The following is a 16,724-nucleotide window of genomic DNA, read 5'->3' as shown; positions in this document are numbered from 1 at the left end:
GGTCAGGAGTGGCTCCCGGGGCCCTGAGCGCATGGTTGTAGCTGCCCACACATAGCTGAGCTCCAAAAGCATGGCTCAAAGCTGTGAACCAGCGTAAAGCCGAAGTTTGTCACAACCGCTGGTGAAAAGAGGACTGGAGGGTCTTCCATGAATGATTTGGAGCTGAGAAGTAGGTTTGGGACCCGGGGCGTGCTGCCTCAGCACCCCTTTCTTCTAAAAGGTAAAGGGATGAGTCAAAAAGCGCATGGACAGTTGGAGTTTGGAGGGGTTAGATATCAAAACTAAACAAACTCTTTGTTATTAAACCAGCACTTCCTATTTTGGGTGGGGCAGGAAGAACATAGGCATATGTTTGTGGACTAAGGGATTTGGAGCAACACTAAGCAGAAGTGAAGAGGCCAGGAAAACCCCTCAGATCCCAGCAGACCAACAAGGGCTAGGCTGAGGACTCATGGCTGCCCAGGCCCCACTTTCCAGTGTATTTCAGTCCAGCTACACCAGCAGAGCAGGGAGGCCTGGGCTTCCCCTGTCTTATAGTGCCAGAGAAGCCTTGTATTTCAGTAGATAGTTGTATACGTTCCTCCCAATAAGAGACTGGAGAGAACTTTGGTTTTAGAACAGTCCGGCTTATTCAAGACACGACGTGTAGCGCTCGTGTATTCCCTATCAGTCCTTGATATGTCTAGAAGGAGGCCCTGTTAACAGTGTTACGTTACTGAGCATTAAGAGTCAACTTGGGAGAAGGCCAGGCCTTCGGCCAGTCATAGATTACCTCTAGTCAGAGTGGGCTCCACAAGCATCGCAGAGCTAGGACTGAGGGCTCAGTCTACTGAACAGTACTCCTGCCTGGGCATCCTCTGGCCCATGTTTCTGTCTCCTCTTGGTTTTCTACCTCAGCACATTCATAGTCCTGCTTCCTTTTCTGGAGAAAACGCAGCACACGTTTCCACCAGCTCTTCCCGAGTGGAACTTCTTTTTTGGGGGTCCCAGATGGGTCTTGGATTTCCTAAAGCAATTTAAAGTCTGTAAGTCTTTAAAACCCAAGTCACCGTCGCCTCCTCTGTGAAGACGTGCTTCCAGAGGAAGCTTCCAGAGAGCTTTTCACCACAGCTCTCGCGTGTCCTTTCCTTCCCACACCCACCATTTGCATTTGTTTGCGCGTCTGCCTCAGCCACTGGGTCGGTAGCCTCACACAACTCCTGGCACGTGGCAGATTTTCAACAGAAGTCTGTGCACTGGATAGATGGTTCATAGGAAGAAAAGGCACACAGGAGACTGGCCGCACATCTCATTTCCGGTTTGGAATTTTCATGCAACTTTCCCTCCTGCTAGGAGAGGCCACCAAGAGATGGGCTGTGGGTGGGCTCAGACAGCAAGGATGCCTCTGTTGAAGAGAATGGAGTGGGTGGCAGGGCCTTGGGTGTGGCTGGGGCCCTGCCAGCCGAGGCTGGGAACTCTAGCTGCAGCAAGGGGAGAAGCCTCAATTCTGTGAAGGATCCAGGGTATTCTATGGTGCCTTGCAAATGCAAGTCCTTTTTGTTGCTGAAGTTATTGTCCTCAGCGGCCGTTTATATAACCCCTCTAGTGAACTGGCAGGATTCTTGGCCGAAGGCGGCTGCCTTCCCTCTCGGGGGACCAACTGATGGCCTGCTTTGCTGAGTTCCAGGGCGCCACGCCCAGGCAGATCTGGATCCACGTTAAAAAAATGCCAGGGGACAAACACTGAAGTCAAAAAGTTCTTTTGACCCCCACCCCTTAGAGCAATCAGTGCTTTTTTTTTTTTTAAGCAGTGTAGACACCCCAGTGTACTCATTAAAACATCATTTCCCAAGGCCTTTTTTATAAATAGAATTTCAAATGTATTCAGGTTGGCGCTTTCAAGGAGGGTGACCTTGAGCAGGTGCCTGGCACCGAACACCTGTGGAACATGGGCCAAGGGACACTCCTCACCACCTCCCTGGATGGTTAGGAACGCTGTTTCTCTACCATTTTACAGGTGGGGGAAGGGAACACAAGGAAACCGAGTGATTGGCTTTGGGTCCCAGGAACTGGTTTGTAGGCAGGCTGGAATTTTCCATCTGGGGAATTCTTCTTCTGCTTATTTGGCTGGGCTACGCAGGCCTGGGAGGAAGAAGTCACAACCTCCACACCCGCAGTTTTTCCTTCACTGCCAGAGCCAGAGGCTCTCTGGAGTGGAACGGACCCAGTTCTCCTTATTTGTAGGGGAGTCATGAACCAACACCGGCCTTCACAAAGGTTAGCTAAGCGAAGCAGGGAACAGAAAGGCTATCAGAGGGAGGGGCAGAGAACGGGGAGAGAAACAAAGAAGGCTGCGTGTTGATGCTTCTTAGTTTCCCAGACCCTCCACACTGTTCCCCACTCCCTCCTGCCCAGTGGGGGCCGGAGGAGGGAGTCTGGGCTCCTACAGCAGCACTAGGAGGCTAATGAGCGAAGCCTTACCCAAGCCAGACAGCGGCGGCGCAGATCCAGCCAAAAGGCCCCGGGGCCCGGCGTTTGTGTGTGTCAGGCGCTCGGTTACCATGGGAACGGCGTCCCGAGTTCGCAGCGCCGCCTGGAGTTCCCAGCCTGTGCGCCTCCTCCTCTTCCCTGCCCCAGCCTCTCCGCTTCAGGAGGAAGTGCTTGGGCCAAGCGGCAGTGGCTGGTCAGAAAGTTTTCTTCATTATTTGCGCCAGGGTCCCCGGGTCAGGTGCCCCCCAAAGGGAACCGGTGGACCGCAGACTGCCGGTGTTTGCAGCCCGCTAGCGCCCGCGCTCCTGCCCCTCCCGGGTAGAGGAGGGTCGGCAAAGACTGGGTGGGGTTTTGTTTTGCTTTGTTCTTTATTTAATAGTATGTAATGTTTATAGCTTCGTTTTTCTGATTACAAAACCGTACAGCGCGATGTTAGCTTTCCGCAGTCCTGGGGCCCAGGGCTGAGCTTCGTGGGTGGCTGAGATGGAGGGGAGTGGGGTCTGAGGCTCACAAAGCTGACCGCCTTTATTTAACTCGGCCTGCAGAAGGGCTGCAGGCTGGGTGGGGGGGTTGGTGCCGGGGAGGTGGGCGGGGTGTTTTCCTAGGAGACACCCTCCGGAGACTCACTTATGCTGGTCCCCAGGACAAAGACCCCCAAGCGGCCGAGAGGACAGCGGCCTCTTTGCTCTCTCTGGGGGGTACTACTGGGGGGTTCAGGGAGCAGGCAGCCACCCTAAGGGGACAGAGTCCATAAGAGGAAGCCATCGAAGGTCACAGGTTCTGGCCCCTTGAATGGCTTTGCTGGCAGTTGCCAAGTGGCCCAGATGCACAAGGAGGCCCGGTTGCAACCTATTTCTGGTCAGTTGTCACACACAGTTCAGAACCATAGGTCCCGGATCTTTGAAATGTCAGTGATTTCTTTTCCCATTCTAAATAAATATTCACGTTGGCACCTAAATTTATACTTTTAAATTCTTTTTCTTGAAGAGTGTTCATCACATTGTGTAAGTTCTGGGTATCCATAAAGCCTGAAGAATCATGAGTACCCTGTGCATGTCTGAGTGTCACTGGGTTTCTTCATTTTGTCTCTCAGTGGCCTGTGTCAGGTTCTTGGGAAGGGGGTGAGAATGACAGAGAAAAGAACTCCGGAGTGAGGGCATGGGGCACAGAGAAACTTGAGGGTTCTCAATGGTTCTCTGCTTGATGGTCCCATAGGAGGTAAGCAAGAGGAAGGTGACCAGATAATTATTTATGCCTCTCCTCTTCCCTGGTGCAGAAAGTTGGAGAAGAGCAGAGGAGAGGCCAAGTCCTTACCAGTACTATGGGGTGACAGCAGGAGCCTCCGTGAGTTGGGGAGGAGTGTAGGGGAAACAGGAAGACACAGGATGCTACACAGGATGTCCAAAGAGCTCTTTGCATCTTTGGTTCTCAAGGATCTCTTGAAGCACAAAGGAGGCTAGGTTATTACAACAATTTTTGGTGAGGAGGAACTGGTCAAAGACTACTTTTATTTTTTTAATTTTTTTTAACTTTTATTTATTTTTGAGAGAGCACGAGTGGGGGAGGGGGTAGAACGAGAGGGAGACACAGAATCCAAAGCAGGCTCCAGGCTCTGAGCTGTCGGCACAGAGCCCGACACGGGGCCCGAACCTACGAACTGTGAGATCATGACCTAAGCTGAAGTCGGACGCTCACCCGACTGAGCCACCCAGGCGCCCTGGTCAAACACAACTTCTGAGAGCTATACCTCTCAATGATTCTCAGGGCCAGTGCCAAGGGCTGCATGGGGGAACTTTTGTAGCCCCCTATAATGTCCATCAACCTCACGTGAATCTAAGTAAGAAGCAGAATTGGTTTTCCAACACAGCTTCAAGACAGTTTCCTAGTCTACTACTTCCAATAGTCCAGGGCCACCAAAGCCCTGTCACAATTTCAGCGTCCATTCCCCAGGCTGGTGACTGTAACCTTGGATGGCGGCGTGGTCAGGCCTTCCACAAGATGGCGCTCAGGGGTTTTGCTTTAATTTTTAAACGTCGATTGATTCATTACTTTGTCAGTATCTTATGCATGCCTACTGTGTGCCGCATTGTTCTAGGAGTAGGGTCGGGGATGCAGACTTAACAAGACGAACGAAGTCTCTGGCTTTGAGGAATTTTAAAAGGTTGTGATTTTTTTATACTTTCAGAAGCAAAACCCAACTGTGATAGAGGTTTCCCATTTATGTTGCTGCTACGTTGTTTTGAAAGTTCTGCCGCATTTCTGACAGTTGCACAATTTTTTCCCTCCAGACTAGTATGGCCCGGAAGAATTATAGACACTTTTATTATTTGGCTGGGGAAAGGATTAACTTACATCTGTCTGCGTAAGCCACTGTCTAAGATTCATTCTTTCGCCAGGAAAATACTACATCTCAACTTGGACAATTCCAAATTGTTGCCAGGCACCAGCTTATCATTCTGAGGTCTCAGCTTGGGATTTGGCTGCCCATTTGAGTAAATTCACAGCTCCTTTTAAAGAAAAACCGGGGTGGGGGGATTATCGGGGTGGCTCAGTCAGTTAAGCGCCCGACTCTTGGTTTTGGCTCAGGTCACGATCTCCCAGTTTGTGGGATCGAGCCCTGAGTTTGGCTTGGGATTCTCTCTCTCCCTCTCTCTCTCTGCCCCTTCCCTGCTCGTTGTGCACTCTATCTCAAAATAAATAAATAAGAATGAAAAAAAGGGAAACATTTGGGTAGGTCTTTCAGGCGTTATAGTGACCTGCCTCCAAGTAAGGATGAAACTAGCTTTGATCTGGGTGAGAATTTATCAGACTCTTTTTTTTTTTTTTTCTTTTCATAGCAAAACGTCAACCCCGCCACCAAACTATCTACCCTGGAGAATAAGTACAATCAAAGAGCTCACTCTTGCCAAAGGCAAACCTGAAACATTGCTGAGAGAGACAAAGGTCTGTGTAAACTGCTCATTCCTCCAGCTTCAGGAAGCTCTATTCTCATTCCAAGTTAGAATCCCAACGGCAAGATGTTTTAGGACATTCGCTATACTAATTTGGCTGTTTCCAGAAATACCTTCACTTAGCTGTGATTTGAAAAGTATGACCTTGATTTTAATCACAGACTGAAAGAAAATGGTCCTAAGACAAGTGTTTTGTAGTTTGGCAGACAATAATTCTTAAGATCAAGACCTTGCTCGTTTTACCACCCATATCCTTAATGTGAGGATTCATGAGAACCCCAGACTCTGTCTGACCACCTGCCTGACTTGACATTAATACTCAGGTGTCCAGTAGGCATATCTCATTTAACACGGCCCAAATCAAACTCCCGATCTTCCCCCACCGTCTGCTTCTCCTTCAGTCATCTCAGTAAACAGCAACTCCACTGCTCAGGCCAAGCATCTCAGAACCATCTTGGCGTATCTCTCTCTCTCTCTCTCTCTCTCCCTGCCCCTCACATGTAACCAGTTATCAAATTCTGTTGCCTTTCCCTTTAACACACACTCAGAATCTGGTCACTTCTCACCACCTTCTCGTGTCTGGAAAATTTCATAGACTCTTTCACTGGTCGCTCTACCAGGATAATCCTTTAAAATATGTCGGATCATGACCCATTCTCTGCTCAAAATCATCCCATGACTTTCTGTCTTACCGGAAGGAAAAACCCAAGATCTCCACTTCCTGTCCCGCCCCCACCTTCCCATGTCTGACTTGACGTCATGGTGATCTGCTCCTGATTCACCTTACCGGAGCCACACTGGTCTCGCATGCCCCCATCTCAGAGTTGGGGAGGGGTGGGGGGGGGGGTTTCTGTCCAGAAGATTCCTCCCAGATAGCCACATGATCCCTCCCTCTTCCCCCCTCCCATCTCTCCTCGAAGGTTACCTTCTCAGCCAGGGTTTCCTGACCACCCCATGAAAACTGCAGGCCCCTCTCTGAGCTCTTTCTTCTCCATTCCAGCTTCATTTTTCTCTGTAGCACTCACTACTGTCTGAGATACTATGTGTTTTATTTATTGTCTGTCTTGCTCCACTGGGTGGAAGCTCCCTGAGGGCAAAGACGTTTGTCCGTCTGCTCTGTTTTATTCACTTCTGTAGCTCACCACCGAGAGCACTACCTGGGACAGAGTAAGTCCTCAGTAAATATTGACTGAATGGATGATTAGATTCTACGAGGATGTGTGTCAGAAGAAAAAGTATCTGTTTTGTCCAAGTTGTATTTCCTTAGGCGAGATGATTGATGCTATGCATTGTAATTTACTTTTTGGTTTTACTACTGGGAAGCTCAAGGTCAGACATAGAAGGAATTACAAGCACAGTTTCCCCCATGGTCTCTAACTCAGTAACAGCCTCCTCCGTATGTTTTCTCGTCGTCTTCAATTTTAACTTTTATTTGAACAACCTTGTGTGTACCTATGCTTCCGATAGTGCTCATGGAACTTCAGGCTCCCATGAAATATTTGCCAAGTGAGTGCACTGTATAGCATTTTCACCCTTTTTGGAAGTAAGTGGGATATGAATAAGAAATTACCCATGATCTCTGGTATGGCTGACAAGTAATGAGCTAGAGAGAAATAGGCGATGATGAGGAGAGGAGAGGAGAGACTGGTGCGGGGGGGGGGGGGGGGGAAGAACCACCCACGTCCCCCCTCCGGGGCGAGCGTATCATCTGTCATCCACACCAGGACCCTATGTCAGCGAGTGGGGGGGAGATAGGAATAATTCTGCCAGGGCAACAGGCATGAATTGGAGCTGCCTGGACACACTCGGACAAGTGGCTACTTTAGCAATGGCTCATATTTGTTACACAGTAGATATTTAATGTAGGTTCAAGGTCAGGAAAGTAAGCGTAAGGAAAATGGATTCCTTTGCTAGGATCCACAGAAGCCACTGGAAGCGTCACCAGCACCAAATGAAGACATGTTCCTGGATGTTAGGAAAGAGTTAAGTAAGCGGGTTGACTTTTGTTGTTACTTCTCAACATTGACTCTGGCAGAGCTGTTTGAAAGCCTGGAAAAGAGGGTAAGGGGGGACAGACCAGACAGTACCAAAGGGAGTAACTTCCCGGAGCCCAGAGAAATCCTGCCGCTGTCCGCCTATCCGCCGACCCCTGAAGCGGGACAGAGGTGAACGGACCCCTCTCCTGCCTGGTGGGGAGTCCCCTGCCTTCGGTCTTCTCGTCATTCCCAAAGCTGGGATTTCTGTCCTCTCCAGCCACCAGCTCCCAAGATCCCTCACTCAAAGGCCAATTCCCTAGGTTGCTGGTGGCAATGAGAGCTCCCACAGCCTAACTGAAGTTTTTGGAGATAACGTCTATTGGTATCTAGCATCTGCCTGTCACTCTTCCACAGAGCCAAGTGAAGGTAGGCTGCTCATTTGCTTTTCACAAGCCATGCCAGTGGTTTCTCTGTCGTTTATTCAAATCGTTCCAGGCGACTGCAGACTCAGGGAGAATCCAACTGAACATCTTTCCAGATATTACCGTTTGACAGAACACTTGGCAATTGCCAAGGGCACCTGTTCTTTTTTTTTTTTTTTAAATTTTTTTTCAACGTTTTTTATTTATTTTTGGGACAGAGAGAGACAGAGCATGAACGGGGGAGGGGCAGAGAGAGAGGGAGCCACAGAATCGGAAACAGGCTCCAGGCTCTGAGCCATCAGCCCAGAGCCCGACACGGGGCTCGAACTCACGGACCGCGAGATCGTGACCTGGCTGAAGTCGGACGCTTAACCGACTGCGCCACCCAGGCGCCCCAACACCTGTTCTTTATAAAGTTGGGTACCACCTTTATCCCCTTTTATTTAAAAAAAAATTTTAATGCCTTTTTTTTTGAGAGAGAGAGAAAGAGAGAGAGGAGAGAGCACAAGTCAGGGAGAGGCAGAGAGAGAGAGGCGGGGGACACAGAATCTGAAGCAGGCTCCAGGCTCTGAGCTGTCAGCACAGAGCCCCACGCGGGACTTGAACTCATGAGCTGTGAGATCATGACCTGAGCCAAAGTCGGACACTTGACCAACAGAGCCACCCAGGTGTCCCCTTTATCCCCTTTTAGAATCCAGGCACTGGGGGCTTTGTTTTAACCATCATCAGGGTCTTACTCATTACTGGGTTCCAAACATCACATCCTGATTAATGGTAGGTAATCGTTCTTGATTCTTACTCTCATTTGGATTTCTACCTTCTCATCCTTCGAGTAACTGGCCTGACAACTAAAACTCCGAGAACATTTTTTTTTTCCTAAAGGGCACAAGGGGTGCAAAAATATTTTGCAAATCTTGCCTCTTCATGTGCAATCAGCTTTTCCTCTCCTGGAAGTGATGTTTCCCTCGTATACCTTCTCTAGTTGAAGAACGGAAGGACACCCTCCTTCCTTATGTATTCCAGCCATGCAAATTGTACCCCAGAGGAAGAGAGACCAGAGAAAGGTCTCCGTGCTCAAGAATATAGGAAGGACACAGAGATCAGTACATCGTTGCCTTGGCTCTTCTGTACAAAGCCCTTGACCACCAGAAAGAAGTCATTGCTGAAGAATTAGCTAAAAATGGGGGGAAAAAAGGAAAAAGAAGGAAAGAAATCAAACACCACGTGAGAGTCTCACCATGGCATATATTTGGTTGTACAGCAGATCTAACTGTACTGTATACCGTGGCCAATCTGGAAGATTCTTCTTCTTGTGGTGTTAGCTCCCGCCTGGGAAACTTCAAACCTCTTAATAAACTAGAAGGTAAAGAGGTATGTTCTAAGCTCCTTCACCTTCTTTCTAGCAGGGCAGTCAGCTTGCATTTAGGATACTCCTAAGTTGTGTGTGCCTCTGCAAGGAGCCAACAACATGTATTCCTGGTAGATTGCGGGGACAGGGCCTCAGTCAGATACGCCATTGTGGGGGTCATCAGCCCAGAGCCCCTTGAACAGGACCTACAAATGTCAATATCAAGAACACTAGTCCTCTCTAGACATACGCATGGGATGCCACGCTTGGCCATTGTCCCAGCCTACCAGCCCTCTGCCGCCACGCTGGATGGACAGAGCCCCTTCTAAGATACAGATGACATCAAGGTTGCCAAGGAAAATCCCGAGCTGCCCCACTGCTGGGTGGCCGTTGGTAGTGAGACTTCCTCACAGTTCTTCCTGGATCTCTGGAAAATCTCCCTGGAAACTGCTGGGAGAAGCCTCCTTTTGCTGCACCTGTTTGCCTCAGGGCTTCTGGTTCTCTCTAATGATTTTCGGTGAGGGTGGGGGAGTAGACTTCGTGCTATCTGCATTATCAGCACAACTGATTTAACTGCATCCGGGACTGAGAGAAATTCTCAAAGATTTCCTTCCCTGGCAAAGCAGAGAAAACAAAATATTGTTGTTTAGGAATCAAATATTTGTACTCAAAAAAAAATTTTTTTTACATTTATTTATTTTTGAGAAACAGAGTGAGACAAAGCATGAGCGGGGGAGGGGCAGAGAGAGAAGGGGACACAGAATCTGAAGCAGGCTCCAGGCTCTGAGCAAGCAGTCAGCACAGAGCCTGATGTGGGGCTCGAACCCACGAACTGTGAGATCATGACCTGAGCCCAAGTCGCACGCTCAACCGACTGAGACACCCGGGCGCCCCAAACATTTGTACTTTAAAGCAAAGCTTTGCTGTAAGGAAAGGACAATGTAAACATGTATTCTCACTTTTGATCCAGAGTCAAGGAGATCTTTATTTATTTTTATTTTTTCATTTATAATTTACTTAGGGCGAGTGAGCATACAAGCTCAGGAGGGTGAGAGGGAGAGAGGGAGAGAGGGAGGGAGAGACAGAATCCCAAGCAGGCTCTGCACCTGCACTTCAGCATGAAGTCCCAGGTGGGGCTCGAACTCACAAACTGTGAGATCACGACCTGAGCCAAAACCAAGAGTCAGATGCTCAACCGACTGAGCCACCCAGGCACCCCAAGGAGATCTTTAGATGTAAGGAGCATATCCTTATATTTTGTGCTATCCCTGGATATAAGGTCTGTTGAGACGAAACCAGAGCTCTGTTAAATTGAGGACAGGTCCATTGGTGGGTGTAAGCATGGGCCCGAGGGTGGTCTTCTCGAGAAAGGGATAAATGAAAGCCCAGCTGCTCCTTTTGTCTGTATGCATACACTTCACCGAGGTGAGGAGTGAGCCACAGGGTAGAATAAAGAATCCTTGGACTATTATCTCAAAATGTGAACAATTTTTATAACCTGTTCTAGGGGATGATGAACTCATCAAGGTGAGAAACTCGCCTGCTTTGAGAGAGCTGGGCTGTGACTGGGTGCTGTGTTCCAGTGATTTACAGTCCCTTTTAATGCAGTTGGGATTGGGAGCGAAGGTCAGAGTGGGTCTTTGAGCAGATGTATGAGAGTGGATTTTAGATATAAATTATGCAGCACTTGAAGTTCAACACAGATACAAATCGAGCAGCTCCTTCATGGCGTTTGGGGAGTTATGACTGATGTGTGGTCTGCTTATGAATGGGAGTAGGTCACCCTTCACTTATGAGAGTATTTTTCACATTAGGATACCCATAATTAATTAGGGGTTCATGTGGTGAGGTCATGAATGGAAATGCTTGGTGTTTTGACCCCCTAAATCTGTGTTCTTGCCCACAAGGCCTCAAGGATAGATTTCTTTCATAGTTCACGGAGGAATGATGCGATCTTGCCTCTCAGCACAGCAGGAAACACTTTCATGGCGCCATTAAATTGGAGCTTGTCCACGCTGCGGCAAGGAAGCTGATTTTTCGTGAGACAAATCGTGTAGTATATTTTATTTCGATCCAGGATCTAACTTGGAGACTCCTTGATGACGAATTTTTTTTTTTCCCTAAATATTTTGGATAGAATTGGTTTACTTTTCCATTCGAGGGTGAAAAGGAATTCTAAACAACTCAGACTTTCGCCGGTCCAGCTAGTCAAATAAAGGAAAACTTGATGTGGTACGGCAGCCAGAAGGAATTTACTTCCCAGTGTAGCTAATCCGTGTCCACCTTCTGACGGTAGCATGCATGCCTGAAGCTTTGCTTTGAGTCGTTGCTGAAATAGTCAAGGAAGCCCCAGGAGCCCAGCTTATTTTTGCATGAGGTATTTGATGGTAAACATGTATACTCTGAGTGCTGGGCTCCTGAGAAAAGCAAGGCTTTATTTTGAAGTCCCAAGGGCCGGCTCTCTGCCTCTCATTAAGAAGAAACCACCACGATCAACACTTGCTTTCTGCTTGAAGCCTGTAGGGTCCAGTGCTGTCACATCTCAGAGGATTTGTATTTCTAGGTCTCTGAGTGGAAGTGCCTACCAGTTCTGTTCATTTGTTCCTGAAATGTGAGCTTTTGTAATGAAGTGTCCTAGAGTGGACTTCAGTACAGAAGGGCACCATTATTTAGTAACACGGACTTTTGTGATGTTTGGAGCCTCCTGGGAAGGTCTGTAGGTTCACTGTGACCTAAAGCTTTTAAATAATTTATTTAAGTTTATTTATTTAGAGAGACACAGAGAGCGTGAGCAGGGGCAGAGACAGAGAGAGAGAATGAATGAGAATCCCAAGCAGGCTCCACACTGGCAGCGCAGAGCCTGATGGGAGGCTCGAACTCATGAACTGTGAGATCCTGACCTGAGCTGAAATCAGGAGTCGGATGCTTAATCGACTGAACCACCCAGGTGCCCCTGAAGCTTTAAAATCAAAATCTTATCTTCCATGGGTTGTCCGTTTTGTCTTTCAGGAAATGCCGCAGGACTTTTTCCCTCCACATCAGAGGATTTTCTCTTTTTCTTCTCTATAGCCCACCCCTTACCCTGCCTCTTTCTTGTCCCCTTGTTCTTCTTCATGGCTTCACAATTCTTGTGAGCACTTCGTCCTCTCTTTTCGGCACAGTAGGAATGGGCTACCTCATTCCACATATTCCATTCTCGACTTTGCTGAACTGCTCAGTGAACACCAGTCACTGTTGCCCTCTAAATTTCTTGTTCGAGCCACAATCAGGTTTTCTGTTACTTTTAGCCGAAGGCGTTCCTGACTTAATCAGAAGGAAGGTACTTAATAATGATGAAGACCAGTTGTCAAAAGCCACCAGCAAATATTATTATGAATAATAAAATGGAAAACAACTTATATTAAAGTCAAGCAAGAACTGCACAGAGATGGTTCCTCCTGCCATTATTATTCAACAGTTTTTTCTTGAAGGCTCTAGGGAATGCGATAAGGACAATAAAAAACAAAACAAACAAAACAAACAAACCAAAAAACCCAGGGGCGCCTGGGTGGCTCAGTTGAGCCTCTGACTTCAGCTCAGGTCATGATCTCACAGTTTGTGAGTCTGAGCCCCACATCGCGCTGCTCTCTCAGTACAGAGTCCTCATTGGGTCCTCTGTCCCTGTCTCTCTCTGCCCCTCCCACACTGGTGCTCTCTATCTCAAAAATAAACATAAAAAAAAAACACTATGAGACAAAAACATTAAAACCAATACAACAAATGGAGTCCTGAAAGTTCAACTGTGCAGAGTTGTATTTTTGTATTTTGTATGGTGTGCACTGTGGAGTTGGGTTTTTGTGAGTTTAATAAGATCAGTTGTACAGCCAGCTGGGATTTGGGGGGTTAAGCCGTGCTTTCTAAATTAATTATTTCCTGGTTGTAGTTTGGTGCTATTTAATAGAACTTAGGTGTTTCAGCTTACATATCTGTATAGCTATAGGCTGGACTTTCCAGGATATTGGCAATTATCCAGAAATTTCTCAGATGTTTGGTTCCTGTTTCACTGGGTAAATTGGTCCGAGAGAATAATGGAGATCTGGGTATACACCACTCACTCACCTTCCCTCCGTATCCTCCCTCGTTCCCGGTAAAAAGTTCTCTTCTTTCCATTTGAGCTCAACTGTTGATTGTCTTATAGCAGACTTTGCACTATTACAGACTGGATTATTGTTGATCTTGTAATCAATAGAAACAATAAGAAAAAGATAAAACTTTTTTTTGCATGTGATGTGACTATTTTCTCTGAACATCTACTAGAAGACAGAATTTGTCAAAGTGTTTGGATACCAACCAAACGTACAAAATAATAACTCTTCTCCATTTTAGCAATACCCACGTAAAGCCTGAAAATGTCATTAACGGTAGTTACAAAATTTATAACATGCCGATGAAGAAACATAAGATATAAAATGTAAGAAAAAATTTTACGTGAACAAATGAAAAATCATACTATATTCTTGGAAGGGAAGACATGATTGTTCTAAAAATGTCAATTCCCCCAAATTAATAGAAATATAATGCAATTGCAGTTAGAAACCCAGCAGTGTTGCGTTAATGTGTTTGTTCAGTTTTTAATTGGATAATGTGATCTTAAGGTTTATGTGGAAGAATAATTGTATCTGAACTTGCGAAAAAATATGAAAACAATAGTAAGATGGTTTTTCCTTGATCACATTTCAGAACACATTCTAAAGCCTCAAAACTGACCTGATATAAGTAAGTGTGATGACAAAGAGAAAGTGGCAGAGAGTAGAGAATCCAGAAATGGATTCTACCCAGTGGGAAGAGCTTGGTTTATTTAACCAAAGATACTGGCCCAAGGAGTTCTCCATCTAGAAGAAAATCAGGTTGGTTCCCTATCTCCTATTATAGTATAGAATAAAATTATGAAAGGATCAAAAAGTTAACGTAAAAAGAGAACAGTAAAAATTACAAAAGAAATCTGGGAAAATGCAAATACAATCCAGGATTTGAAGAAACGGTGGTAATGAAGACTGAGAACCCAGTATCCATGAAAGAAAAGAGACAAGTTTGACTGTATAATATAGAGAACATAGAGGGTAAAATTGCCTTTGATAGACAATGTATTAAAATCTATATATACGATGACCTCTTACAAGTTTGACAAAAACATAAAACAAGAGAAGAAATTCGAAAGAAAAATGCCTGAAATGATAGTAGACACTGTGGATGTGCAGACTTGTATGTGCCTTGGAGGGTGACCTCTTGGAATGCGGCCACCATATGAAGAAATCCGGACACGTGTTCCCACGCCGACAGCCAGGACCAGCTGCCAACGTGTGAACCCGGCCCTGGGGACTAGTTAGCTAAATGGCCAGTCACATGCGTGACCCTAGCTGAGACCAGCAGAAGAACTATCGGGCTGAGCCCTGCCCAAACTGCTAATCTACAGAACCATGAGGAAATGAATGGTTGCTGTTTTAAGGCAGGGGTTGGCGAAAGGTTTGTTTTTTTTTTTTTTTTTTAATTAAAAAAAAAGTTTGTTTTTGAGAGACCGGGAGCGCGAGGGAGTGGGGGACAGGCAGAGAGCGAGGGAGAGAGAATACGAGGCAGGCTCCAGGGTCGGAGCTGTCAGTGCAGAGCTCGACGCGGGGCTCGAACTCGTGTACAGTGAGATCATAACCGGAGCTGACATCAGACACAACCAGCTGAGCCACCCGGGTGCCCCCAAGGCAGGGGGTTTGCAAAAGTGTTTTAAAGGGTCAGACAGACTGTAAGATCTCTATCACGATGACTTATTTTTGGGTTGCGGGACAAGAGCAGCCGTCGACAGTAGGGGAAACGAATGGGTGTGGCTGTGCTGGAATAAAACTTTTTGTTTTTGCAAAGACAGGTGGCTGGCTGGCTGGCTGGCTGGCTGTCGTTTGGTAACCCCCACTGAATCGGTCGGTTGGGCCGCAATCACGAAGTCATACCGAGGGATGTCGGTGACGTTGTCAAGTGAACAAGGCAAGTTGCAGAACAACGTGTAGAGTGTGGTTTTCGAAATGTTGGCCACAAACGTCTAAACCAAGCCCAGAAAACCTTCGGTGTCCGTGCACGTCTGCATGCATACATGTGCGTGAGTGCAGCGAGTGCAGGGATGCCTCGGAGTAGTGGATTATTAGGCGGAGGCCCGTTGGAGGCGGGGTGTGCTGAGATGAATATTGGTTCCGTGCGGTTTCATGTTGTTTCCGGTTCTGCAACGAGCCAACGACTTCTGAACTTTGAACGCCATCGAAGAAGGAAAAAATGAAAAAGTTAAATGCCTCGAGATTTCTGTCGCGCTCAAAGACCGTATGCAGCCACTGGCTCCATCCACCGTCGTCACTAGAGGGCGCTGGGCATTTGCCAGGTGGCAGAAGGGAGCCCGGTGGTGGCGGTGGAAGGAAGACCGGATGCTGCAAAGAGGAGGGGGATTTTCTGTTTGAACTGTTGCTCCAGGCTTGGATTTTCTGAAGGCGGATGGAAGCCTGAAAGTCATTGGTCGTTGCCGAGTGGACCAAATACCTAAGGATTTATAGAGGCCATCAACGGAGGCTCCACCCAAAGAGTCAGAGGCTCTTGGTCATCTATCCTAGGGGCCTTACCACAGAGCACCCCGCTGTCACAGCTGGGCCTTCTGGTGCGTTCTTGTAACCGTCATCTGGGTATCCGTAAGCGGAGGGGAGCCTCTGCTACAATTCGCGAGAACCCACCCTCACGGGGATGTGAAATTTCTCCCTTTCTCTGCAGAAAACCTCTCTTGATTGATCGTTCCAATTGCTGTGAGAAGGGAATCATTCACAAGAAGGATCACTGAGTAGCAGAGCAATTAAAAAAAAAAAAAGTGCTTAATAGCCAATGCCGCCAATTCCCGGCCCCGTCAGTGAGTCCACGATGGTGAACGTGGCACCAGCCCAAGCGTCATGTTCCGGCGAATCCTCTGGCCCATTGATACTTAGCCGGCCCCTCACAAAAAGGCTGATAGAGCCAACTTGAAAGAAATTGTTTTTGGGCCCAGACGACTGAGAGTTTGAACATAAATGAAAAGTACAACCCATATGAATGGGTAGAGGAGTGTTTTCTTGTGTGGGGGAGGTAAGAGAAACTTTTTGACCAGTTTTCATAGTATCTCACCTAAATATAGATGATACATAGGCATGTACATGTGTGTATACTACACAGGCACATATATATATATACACACACACACGTATATGCCTACGTATCATATATATATATATCTTATAACACATACACAGCTTAGACTTGTCAGGCACAGTGTTTTAGCTTTTTCAAAGCAGTCTGATATCTGTTCCCTCATTCGGATCAGCATACAGAGTTCCCGATGACTACCTAAGTCAAACTTTGGTTTACTTTACATTGGTACGCGGAAATGATCTCATCAGTCGGGGATGGCATGTTGGGGCGGCAATAAATTTTGAAGAAGATAATTTCATCTCTGATTCCTGACTCCTCATTTTATCAGCGGCCTGGCAGGAAGGGACGGAAGGGGGCGGGGGCACCAGGGCTACAG

General features: G+C 47.1%; 1 protein-coding gene and 1 long non-coding RNA gene across 2 annotated transcripts in view; both read right to left on the bottom strand.

Annotated features, from left to right (window-relative positions):
• ERICH6B (glutamate rich 6B) overlaps window positions 1-2,657 on the bottom strand; it is a 69,583-nt gene extending 66,926 nt beyond the window's left edge. Inside the window, exon 1 of the mRNA XM_053215756.1 lies at window positions 2,461-2,657. The gene's annotated coding sequence lies outside the window, so the exon portion shown is untranslated. The remainder of the gene's footprint in view (window positions 1-2,460) is intronic.
• Window positions 2,658-9,043: 6,386 nt separating this feature from the next.
• LOC113601002 (uncharacterized) lies at window positions 9,044-15,522 on the bottom strand. The gene is made up of 2 exons (XR_008295547.1): window positions 14,962-15,522; window positions 9,044-9,775 (listed from the first exon to the last, which is right to left on the bottom strand). It is a non-coding gene; the product is annotated as an uncharacterized LOC113601002 (long non-coding RNA).
• Between the last annotated feature and the right edge of the window lie 1,202 nt (window positions 15,523-16,724).

The sequence above is a fragment of the Acinonyx jubatus genome, chromosome A1 (assembly GCF_027475565.1).
Source record: "Acinonyx jubatus isolate Ajub_Pintada_27869175 chromosome A1, VMU_Ajub_asm_v1.0, whole genome shotgun sequence".
Taxonomy (NCBI): Eukaryota; Metazoa; Chordata; class Mammalia; order Carnivora; family Felidae; genus Acinonyx; species Acinonyx jubatus.
This window is presented reverse-complemented; position numbering and strand designations above follow the sequence as displayed.